The sequence below is a fragment of the Lates calcarifer genome, linkage group LG6 (genome assembly GCF_001640805.2).
Source record: "Lates calcarifer isolate ASB-BC8 linkage group LG6, TLL_Latcal_v3, whole genome shotgun sequence".
Lineage (NCBI taxonomy): Eukaryota > Metazoa > Chordata > Actinopteri > Centropomidae > Lates > Lates calcarifer.
In genome coordinates, this window is record NC_066838.1 from 20,179,365 (window position 1) to 20,191,546 (window position 12,182).

The following is a 12,182-nucleotide window of genomic DNA, read 5'->3' on the forward strand; positions in this document are numbered from 1 at the left end:
ACTCCCTTGTTTTCTACACAATCTGTGCACTAGAATTACATTTAAAGGAACACTACAGCAATTTAGTATTTCACTTCCACAAAGTCTGAAAACTCACAAGAGATAGCTTTATGCTCAAAACTGAAGCAGCAGAGAGATATCTGAGTCTTTTGATGTTCTACACAACCCCTACTGCAACTCAGGAATGTCTTTCAGTGATGAAATCATAGGGATTTCTCCTCCAGAGCCACAGAAAAAAACATTACAAAAAGTTTTAATAGGCTGAGTAGTACTCATGATGAATAAAGTGAACAACATTTGTACAATTGGTGAAGTGCCCCTTTACATACCTAATTAAAAGAGTGCTGATGTAGCATTTGGGTGTTAGCTCTGCTAGTTGGTTCTGAGAGCAGTGGCTAATGTAGTCTGACATTACTAACCTTAAGTGGAGATGAGGAGCAGGCTACAAAGGTCTGGTAAGCTCACTTCTTTTTAACTCCACAGCCCTAGACGCTGACTCAAGTGACATAACTTGAGGCAGTTTATCAGATTCCAAGCACCTCCCTCTGAAGCCACGAAAGGCTTTATACAATCTTTTTCACATATGCTGTAATACTCAAGACCTGTGAACAGACTTTGATGTGTAAACTTGCTGGTGTTCCCCTTCAAATCATATGCTGCATTCATCTGGTAAATAACACATCAATTTCTCTGTCCTTGTTCACCGTCTAGACAGTTTAAAAAAAAGAGGGAGCTTTTGGATAAGCAGAGGGCAGTTGGAGCCTGCTATCCAGCTGTTGTACCTGGGAAGTCCCACAGTGGCGTCTGGAGAAATATCAGTTGACAGATCCCCTCTCTGACACCAGGATGTCCGTCTCTGGCCTTGACCACATCATAGTGTTCGGTGTCCTGTGTAAGCGGGTGTCAGATAGCTGCCTATTGATGAATGATTTGAGTTGCTGAGGATGGACTGTGGCGCTGCCACCCGCGGGGGTCTAGGTGAGACAGATGGGCCCATTTGTAATGCAGAGGGGGCCCCACAGCTGCATTAACTATTCAAGTGTGGTTATCTCAGGGTAATGGTATGCCAGCAGCACTGAAACAAACTACAGCAAGAGAAGGTGTAATCCTAATGTTGATGTATGGGCCCTGCTTCTGTAGATTACTGGGTCCATTCTCAAATCGGACTGATTATCTGTGAAATGTCACATATGGTTGAACAGGGAAATAGATGAAAGCAATGTAATCTGGCTTTAACACTGCTATATAGTCAGCACATTGTAGTATATGATGGATGCCTGACGACATAGGAACAATAATTACACTCTTTACTCTTCTCTAAGGGAACACTACACCTTTACACTCTAAACTGGACCTAAAATGAGTTTAAATGTTTAAACCTTAATGTCAAGTGCTATTGGCTATTGTATTTGGTGTACTAAACGATTCAATTAAGACTCGTCACAGTTGGTTACTCCACCTGTAAAGGACTTCTTTGTCTTAACCACACACTTACACTGTCCTCTGTGCGATCAAATAATCCTGACGTCTAAAAAACATGCTGTAAAAAAAAAACAAAAAACCCTGGCATGGTGGCTTAGCTTGCCAACAAGCCTGAAATGATGTAGTTACCACCAGCCTGCCTCACAGCACTGCCAGTAAATAAAACAGAGACCCGTGAAGTGGGAGGGCAGCGCACGTCTAGGGGGCCTCACCTTTGTCTGGCCCCGGTGTTTGTTTTTACTTGCCAACAGGCACTGTGAGAAAGTTCACTTGTTAAACTCACTACAGATGGTCAATAGCTTTATCCGTTTGTCCCGCTCTTACTGGTTTAAGTCTTGAATAAGGAGAAAGATTCCACTGTACCTCTCCTCCTCTCAGTTTGTCACCCTGAAGCCCGTCTTATAAATGTGTCCTCGGAGTCGATTGGCCTGAGGGATGGAGGAGCACGGGGGGTAGCTGGACTAGGGAGTGAGCCATCTATCCTTGGTACCTGGACGGATGGAGGGGGTGGGGTGGTGGTGGTGGGGGCTGCAGGGCGGCGTTCCACCTGCCTGCTGAATAAATCATCGCTTTAGTCCATTCTGCAGCTGCAGTCCAATTAACCAAAGGGGACCCTGTGAATGCAGTTAGGTGGTATGATTAATTGCACAGTACTGACAATACACACCAAAGCACATACTATCTCAAAGGGCAAACACTAAGCATGGCTTTATTTTGCAGATTTTAGCCTCCTTTTGAAGTGGAATATTGTTATTGGAAGTTTTTACAATTTTGCTGAATGTACAGTAACTAATTATATCAATATCCAGTGCATGGCCCACATGTGAAAGTGGTAGAAACTCTCTCGCACACTCAAAAAATAAACACACTCATGCACATATTTTGGGTATTTTCAGATGTACAGTATATACATCATGGGCAACAATTTCAAACTTAGAAAGCTAAACATAAACTGACTACATACAGTTATCAACAGTGGACTTTGATCTCTCAGATGCTAAGTCTGCCTGGAATAGTGATTTAGGGGTGCAATTATTTCCTTTTACATGGCCCACGACAAAGCTCTTAGTCTTACTACTTCAGCTTATTTGAATAGTGCCTTTAATTGAACATAAAAAGGCAGAGGAGAAGGCAGAAGGGAAAGGTTAATGGGACTGACACAAAGGGCAGACAGCAGAGGAAGTCTAGCCTTAAGTGTCACATCCTGCTTGCATCACAGCCCATACAAGGAGCCAATTAGGTCCGGTCAGTAATTAAGCCAAGTCCACTGGCCGAGTCCCTGGCCTTAGCTTTCTGGAGGATTAAAGCCCTCTTCAAGACGACTGCTGGTAATGACCTCCATCCTTCTATCAATGGTATGCTCGCACGCTGACGTTTGACTGCTGCCACATCCAACAGAAAGGTCACAGAGGATGTAACAAATGAGAATAGAGGAAAGGAGAGACAAGGAAGTAATTGGAGGAAGGTTTGGTCAATGGGGAAAAAAGACTGCCCTGCCACTGTTTACGCTTTACCAATCTTCATTCAAGAAGTTGCAGCACAGAAGATCACCAATCCGCTCTCTCTATTTCCAGCATATGTGGCTTGTTTCGCTACAACATCAGATGGAAGGTGAACGTGGCTGTGACATTTCCAACCAACTACAGTTTAAAGGTTACATTCAGTTTCAAAGTTAAAACTTGCAAGCAAGATCCCTGTGTGAGGTACTTACTTACTTTGAGAAATGCATTGTTTGTGAGCTGGACTTTGAAAAAAAAAAAAAAAAAAAAAATAGCGAAACATCTGTGCTTCTTCATAGCAGAACATGCACAGAACGTGCTTAAAGTGAGGGGGGCTTTCACATCAGGGATCTGTGCTTGGATCTGAGGGTATGGTTCATGTGGTCTCGGGTATAGTCTCAGGTGCGAAAACAACTGTACCAGGTATTTAGAATGTGTTGTGTAGTGCACTCCCCTTCGTCTTTGTGTGCACACCAATTAAGTGCATACTGCCACCTACTGTATGGGAATTGTAGATACGTAAGTGTACTCAGTTATGGTCCAACATTACAGTACGAAGCAATCACACCTAATATGAAAACGCCCTCACACACAATAACCAATCAGAGAAACAGAGACAACAGTGTAACAGTGTATCTGCACAGACACATTATTTCAATGACACAAAATACTGTTTGAACTGTGACCAGTGGGAGGCTGTGAATGGGGAAGACAGAGAAGTGGACGTATTGGAAAGCCTTGTGTAATGCCACAGCTGAATGGGAATCATTTACATGGAGAAAATCTGATGGATGCATGTAAAGAGTCAGGCATGAATACATAATAACTTGATGTTTCACAGTAAATACAACATTATAACATGTCCTTTAGTGAAGCTGCTATTGAAGTCAGTTTTGTTCTCTCTCCACTCATGTCATTGCTGAACACAGCAACGCACTCCAGCTTCTATTTATGCAAGACAAAAGAACAGCTGTGCTAAGTGGAGTTTGAAAACACACACTAGCCTAAAACAAAACAAACACACACACACACACACAAGATAAATCCAACGGTCTCAGTATCAAAATATCAAAGCATATGGTGATCTGAGAGAGCTTATGAAGCAGTTCACTGATATTTTGTAAGGCTATATCGACTTTTCCAGCAAAAAAAACTACCAAATAACTACACCAAAATTAGTGCAATTTACTAATTAATTTTAATGATACAGTTCAACTTTGCCACTTTCACCTATACATGACAGCATGGTTCCAAAATAAAATGACTGACATATAACAACAGTAAAAAATAGAAACACACATCACATGAAAAATGACTATGAAATGCACTAGCAGATGGCCAGGAGAAGTCTGCTGGATGAAATCCCAAGTTTTTAGGGTTTCAACTATTTCATTCATTATTAATTTGTGCCATTTTGCAGCCTTTAAGGATATTCACATGGATGTTTACCCACACAAAATTTAGGTGATAGCCAGTTACATCCTTTGAGTGACCAGCAAAAGGCAAAGATCAGAGGCTTTCTCTGTTCCTGCTGGCTATTATTAATGTAGATGAATAAATATTTTCAGGAGTAAATATCTTGCAGGTTAACCTCTTCTGTCTCACACATTGCAGGTTTATCTGGTATATACCAAACGTATTTTAGCTGTTTTATAATCCTCATAGAAGCAGCTCTGGAAGAAACAGAGTTATCCTCAACACTGCAACAGTAAAGGCGGTTTAGTTTTTGATGGACTGGTGAGTAATATCACAAGCAAAAGCAATTAAGATAAGCTGGAATACTCAATGTACTTTTTCTGTGTACAGACCAAGCCATAACTCTATTTAAAAATTTTCTTTGTGTCCAAGAGGGTACATCTTTGCACAATTACGGGATGCCGCATGTAAATGCAACGGCACATATTTGCATTCTGACAGTAGCTAAATCTTTGTATATTTTGCTAATATAACCTCAAAGGTTTTTTATTCTGTAGCTGGCCATTGAAAATCCTGTTGAATAAACATCATTTTCATGTGTAAATATTTTTGTGGGTTCATCTTAGGCAGCCTTCTCTCCCACCCGTCATAGGTTCATCTGCTATAAAACGCATTGTAGTTGTGTTCTTCCGACTGCAGCTGCTTCTGAGGATTAAAACCAAACATGACTTATCCTGCACGCTGTGATTGTAAAGGCGGTTTGGTGGCTTTTTCCAGATAGGGTGTCTCAATGTATAACAATGACTCTTGGCTGCAGCCGCAAACATTCCTCTGAATTGGATTACATTCACACAATGTATGGCAGGCAACATTCTCATCCTAGATAAACCGTGGCAATGGATGAAGGAGAGGATGGAAAAAAGCACATCTCTGAGGGCAGAAGTGAAAATTCATTTTCAAACAAAATGGGAAGTTCGCAAAGCTCACTGTTTCTGAGAATGCAACGTGTACTACTGAGTACTGAATTCATCCTTTAAAAGAATAGTTTGATGCTCTGCGTAAAGACTAGAAACAGGGGGTCCCTTTGACACTTCAATATATGACACGGTATATTACACATTAATCAGTGAGCTTTAGATGAGCTGTTTCTCCTTGTTTCCAGGTTTTATGCCATGCTGAGCTAAGCTAACTCGCTGCTAGGAGAAAAATAAGAGAGCTGTATCAATTTTATCATCTGACTCTTGACAAGAAAGTGATTAAGGGTATTTCATGAAATTAGTTACTTCATAAACAGAAAAAATGGAAGCAAAACTCAAATAATAACTATGCTTCAATCCCAAGAGCCACTGATCACCTCTATAAAGAACCTTAAATAAAACCATAGATTTTCTTTCAAGCACTGGCACTGATTTTACTTGTTTGGTTGCCAGGCTGCTCATCAATATTTTACCAGGATCCTTGCTAAGTCCTGGATGATGCACAGACCAGACCTGAATGTAAGAAGTTAATAATTTCCGCCAAGGCTTATCATTCTTTATTTTCTCGAGGCCACGTAGCTGTATTAATACATTAAAAAGCATTAAAACTGTTGGAATCAGCCTCTTTGAGTAAGTGAAGGGATGTATATGCTGAAAATGCTTCTCCGTGTTAATTAGAAAACCCTTACAGCTATTTGAGCAGTTAGTGTCAAGTGATTAAGGAGTCTTAGTTTTAGTTTGGTCATTGTTTCATCACCTGTATGAGATCTGCACTACAGCATCTGTTACCAGCAGGGCACTGTTTACTGTTGCTAGTAGCAACGCAGTTCCATAGCACTTGCAGTTTAACTGACATTTTGTAAAGCCCTGGCAAATGTTGACAGTGATCTTTTATTCACTTCCCAAAGGCCCCTGTTGAAGCAATATCTGTAGGTGCTTTTTTAAAATATTGTTTTTGTTAAAACTGTCTTGTGGTTGTTGCTTTGTAATTGTAATTTTTCTAAAATTATTTTAATGCTAACCAAGCTAGCCATTGTACTAGTTAGAAGTCTGGAACCCATGTGCTGCTAATACAACAATCTAACTAATGGGCTGTCTATGTTTTTGTGTCCTGTGGTTTGTACTGTTTTATTTTTGCTGCATTACTGTTTTACACAGTGTTGTTTTGTGATTGATTGGAAGGTTTGATCTCTCTAAGGTCCTTTGAGACATACTGTATTTGTGATGAATGGCAACAGAAGAAAAACTTGACTAAACATTCTTTATTGCAAGCTGGGTGAGAGAAGTGAATTGTAAATTAAATGTCGCACAGTATGCTTTGATAAATAAACTATATACCGTATAAACCTGCTTGAATCACAGGTGCTAGAGGAGAGAAAGGAAGAACAAATTACAGCATGAAAGCAACTGTTGCACAAATACAGTTGCCTATAGACAGTGGGATAGCAACAATCTTAGAAAGTTAACTGCAACTCACAGCTGTCTGAAATGGGCCTATGAATTCTTGATCACAATCTGTGTCAGACTGTGTGATATTAAATTTTGAAGCATGTCAGATGGTATGGTGAACAGCTCACGAATAGTAATGCTGCGATGTAAACAAATATGAGCAGAAACATGTCATCAGTTTCCATCCTATATCAGCTCTCATGGTCTGAAAAAGGAAAACAATAAAAGATGTAATAAAAGATGTAAAAGTGCAATTTTTTGCCACATGAAATGTAGAATTTCTATTTCATTTGGTGGACTTGTCTCAGTATGATCAAAGATGGGACTGATATGACACTAAAAATATATTTTTAAAATAAATTTTCAATTTGTTTAACACACAAGGAAGACTAGTTGCAGTTGATAGCCTGGGCCTGTAGTCTGCCATGGAGGTATGTAAATGCTAAATGGAATACACTTTATATAGCATTTTTCAAGTCTTAAGGACCACTCAAAGTGCTTTACACTATGAGTCACATTCACCCATTCAGACACACATTCATACAGCGCTTCTATACATACATACGGTCCATCATCAGTGCGTTATTGGGGGCAATTCGAGGTTCAGTGTGAGCAAGGATACCTCAACATGCAGACTGGAGGAGCTGGAGATCAAACACAGACACTCCAATTAATGCTCTCCTGTGAACATTCTCCTACACCATACATCCACTGTAGACTGAGCTGGTGTACTATCAACAACCAGCCAAAGATGATGGGATGGGATTTTTTAATGGCCAGTATGTACATGAGGAATGCTTACAGCGAGCAAAACCTGTTCCATTTTTCATATGGGCAACTGACTAGTGTATGAAGACAGATGTGAGGATATCCTCTTAGTGTTATTTGCTGCCAGTTCCAAAGGTTAGACATTCATACTTAAAGCCACACTGGACAGAAATCACTTTTGATGGTGAGACTATGCATTACTTGCAAAGGTTGAATAGCTTTTACAGCTTAAATTACACTGCTGGATTTTGTCAATAGGTATGCACAAAAGGGGAATAATAATAACAGAAAATATCAATAGTTCATGCTGAAACAATAAACATAAAAAAGCACTGTGGTGGAACAAAGTATAGACGCTGGCAATCACACACATCTACACTAATAAAAGTCCATATCTATGAAACCGTGGAGGTTACTGTACTGTTAAACAATGCTTAATGCCGCGAAGGCCACCTGCAGTTACATTTACATCTGTGGAGAGCTGCAGTGTTGCCAGGCAGGACACTGGGCCAGACAGATCCATGGCCTGACGCCCAGAAACTCTGCAGCTCTGTCCTGGAGCTCAAAGTGCCTGTCCCAACCTGCTGCTAATGTAACCTCTACCACCACTTCTTATGGACGACTGTGTGTATGTATGTGTGTGTGTGTGAGGGTATATGCATGCAATTGACAGATAGCTAGATGAACAATACACTGTAACACAACCAGTCACCCTTTGTTATTACCATGTTATCCCATTAATTTCTTGTTGATGTTTGGGTTATGTAACATGTAGCACGGATCCATCTGTGATTACAGTAAGGTGCAATCACAGATGGATACTTTCATCTGCTGTTTGCTCGACTAGCAGCTTTGTTTACAAAGTGATTTGTTGGATTTAAGGTGTTTTTCCCCGTCTTAAATGTGTCACTTTCACCCTTCCATGCAAGGACACTGTAGTGTGTGTGAACACACTTCTAAACATAGTGTAGAGAAGAGACCTGCATCTGTATATTTTTTAGGACATGTTAAAGAAAGACGCAAAACAGTAGGTTCTTATCTACAACATAGGAAACGTACTGAAAATGTTGACATTTTCAGTACAATTTGATAGTAGCAGGTATAATGAAAACCCAAATTCACAACTAAAGATTAAGGTATGATGAGTGGCTCCTTATTTATTAATCATAAAGAACATCATCTGTTTGTAAACATCTAAATATTTGACCTGTGCTTTGAATATATATGATTTACCGAAGAACCTCATGAAACTCTCATTCTGAGCACCATGAGATGCTTGTCAGATTTACTTGAAAAAGTGAAGATCCTCTGTTGAAGACATATTTGTTGTGGTGTGCTGACTTGCAGCTCTCTGGATGCTTTCATTAGGAGCCCTGTTAGCCTGGTTGCTTCAGTCTGCACTGCATCACCACCCTGGCAGGAGATAGATAGCTATAAATATGAGCAGGAATCCTGAAAAACTACAAATAACGGCACCTCTTCTGCTCTGCAAGAGTTTCTAGCCGCTGTGAGCAACATTACACCCCACCCAGTGCTTACCTGTTTTATTCCAATGACATACCAGAGCACAATTCATTTTGATGTATTTGCTATTTGGCTTTTAAACAAGGGTGTGACTCTGCATTTACTGTGACTGAATCACTCCCTGAATCCCGAGTCTGTCAATGCAGCACTAGAGGAGAGCCAATCAAATCGTGCAGCCCACCCAATTTGGATGGATCATGGTCAGGGAAGAGCAGAATAATTCATGGACCCCCAAGCTTGTGTGACTTTCCAAGGTGAAAACAGGTAAACTTTTATTACAGCTCACATACTTTATTAATCCTGACTTGACCCTCATCATTTCAATAATTAAGACTGTGGAGTGTTAAGGTTAGTTTTATATTTCATGTTCAAGAATTTGTAAAACTTATTTTCTAATAAACACTTTTATGCCTCCTGGTCTCAATTTCTCATTGTGTTATTCATTATTTTTGAAAGCGAGAGCGCTCTGAAGGGAAAAGATACATTTAGCCTCTAACTGTTGCAGTCAAGAGGTGAGAAAATATACTGCTGAAACTCAGACATAACACCTACATAATTAAAAATCTGGGCATTTATTCTCTCAGCGTTTATCTCTGTGAGTTGAGATCAGTGCTATGTGCTGACTGAACACCATGAAACTTAAATAATAATATCATAGCATAGCATAGTCATAGCATAACTGTGCTACATGGTGAGAAACACAGGAAAATGCTATTTCACTGATTTAGGAAACTAACTGCTGACAAGCTTTTCATATTTGACAGTTTCTCATGAATTTTGCACTAACAAGCTCCAAAGTTGTTTATGACAGTACTTTTCCACTGTGGCCACAACACCACCAGTACGTACCACTGTGACTAGCTGCTCAAAATGAAGGGATGTTTACACCTTAATGGCTTTTTTGGACTATTCATGTAGACAATCAAGCATTCCTTTCTTTTGCTTTCCAGGTACTTTTTCCAAATAGTTTACAGGGTATGCTTTTGCATCATTTATTAAACAACGCCAGGAGAGGAGGTAAACAGGAAAGATATCTACATACTTCATGAGAACCAAACTTTATTCATTAATTTCATTTCATTCACTGCGTAGAATAGGCACCAATAACACACAAAGGCCTATGGTTTGGGTGAACATTAAGGCAGAAATGAGTTTGGTATGCTGTTAAGAGCGCTTTCAGTGTAATGTGGATGTATGTAGTTCGTGTAGGAAGTTCATGTAAAGACAGTCACTATCAGCCACCTGCAATTGCTTTAGCTGTTATACATGCTGATGATTCCAAATGATCAAACATGCACCTTTGTTTCTGTTTTAAATAAATCATGAATACAAACACAATGCATGTAATTAATGGGTTTATTAATGGTTGTTTACTATTGCTTTGTATATGAGTAGTAAGATTTATACATTTATAAAAACAGCTTTTGGGTTGCCAGGTTGTGGAAAATCCTCCTCCAGCATGACACCATACTATTTAGTACTTCAATTAATCAGGGAGACCCTTTCAGTCTGACTGACTGTCTGACCGCTTTGCCTCTTTAACCAGGCTACAGCACATCAGGATTGAGTTACATCAGTAAACCGGCTAAGACATTTAATTTATTTTACATTCTTTTAATTTGAAAGCCTTAAGGCTTTAGTAAGGTATAAAACAGTTGCTAGGAAACATCTATAGCTCTGTCCATCAGTCCTATGTAAGCAAGAAGTCACTGCAGCATCATGGGCTAGCATAACCTCTGAAAAATACTCCATATGACCTCTTTTACTCTTCACTCCAAACAGGACAGATGTTACCAACTAAAAAAAAAAAAACCAATCGATTAGAAATAGTAGATTTCTAATAAACCAGCAATTCAGCAGTAACAAATCAATAAGGACATTTTAAAAAACTTTCAGTCATCTTCAGTTAAAAAATATTCCTGTTAGTAATACCTAGGTCTACCTAATAAATCAAATACTTCAATAAAATGACAAAGATAATGTCGTGCAGCAGGAGGATTTTCCACAATCCCTGCAACCCGAAAGTTGACTTATTACTGATCTATAAAGCGGTATTAAATGATTTCATTAAACTACTGTTTATTAACTTATTGGGAGAAAGTGGTGCAGCTGTGTTTGTAAATATAAAATGTATGTAAAACACACACAGAACGCAACTGTGCGCATTGTTTCCAGCTTGGACACTTTGTGGTGCCGCCGTGAGAGCCCAGATTAAAGAGCAGTGTGAAATGGAAGCAGCTGGATCTGGCTCTGATCATTTATTACTGGAAGAGCGCGCTGCAACTGATTAGACTGATGAATCAATAACTGCAATCAGCGCAGTAATGATAAACATATAAAGAAAAGCGACTCCAATGAACAAGTCCAAATTACCCGAGGGACGATCCGAAGTAATCATTGAACGGCGAACGGTACATAAACGTCGAGGGTGAAGACGTGTGCGCGTGTGATTGAAACACATACGTGCGTGCGCACGTGCACGGCGGGGGACCAGCTCTCCAATGCAGTTCTTGCTGCAGAACTTAAACAGACTCCTCGACTCTTCACACAGTAAGAGAGAGAGATAGAGGGAGACAGCAGCGAGGAGGGGAGGAGGCAGTGGATCTAAAGATGCGCTAGTCGGCGCCTTAAGAATGAAATTCAATACTTACTATGTGTGGCACAGTGAGTGTGGACCACACCGCACTCAGAGGAAGACTGACTGACCTAAACCTGGAGCAGAGCCCTGCCTGCGCGATTTGTTTAACTCAGATCTCGACCAACAGCATCAGTATACATGAATGATCAGATACAACACAACAGTGCGCTGACACAAGGTGATGTTTTCGGAGCTGAGAGGCACAAACACACACAGACACACACACTTTGGTACTGCGTTTAAAGCGCACAGCGAAGGGAGAGCTGCGTCAGTGCGTTACTGTACACAATTTCTTAAGCTGCGCGTTACAAGTCATCCCGAATGCAGATATCAGGAGAAAAGAGCGCCAGGGGAAGACAAGAGTTCAGTTTTACGCTTCAGTTTTAACAACTGCGGGTTGTGATCCCTGCAACATTCTCTGGCAACAAA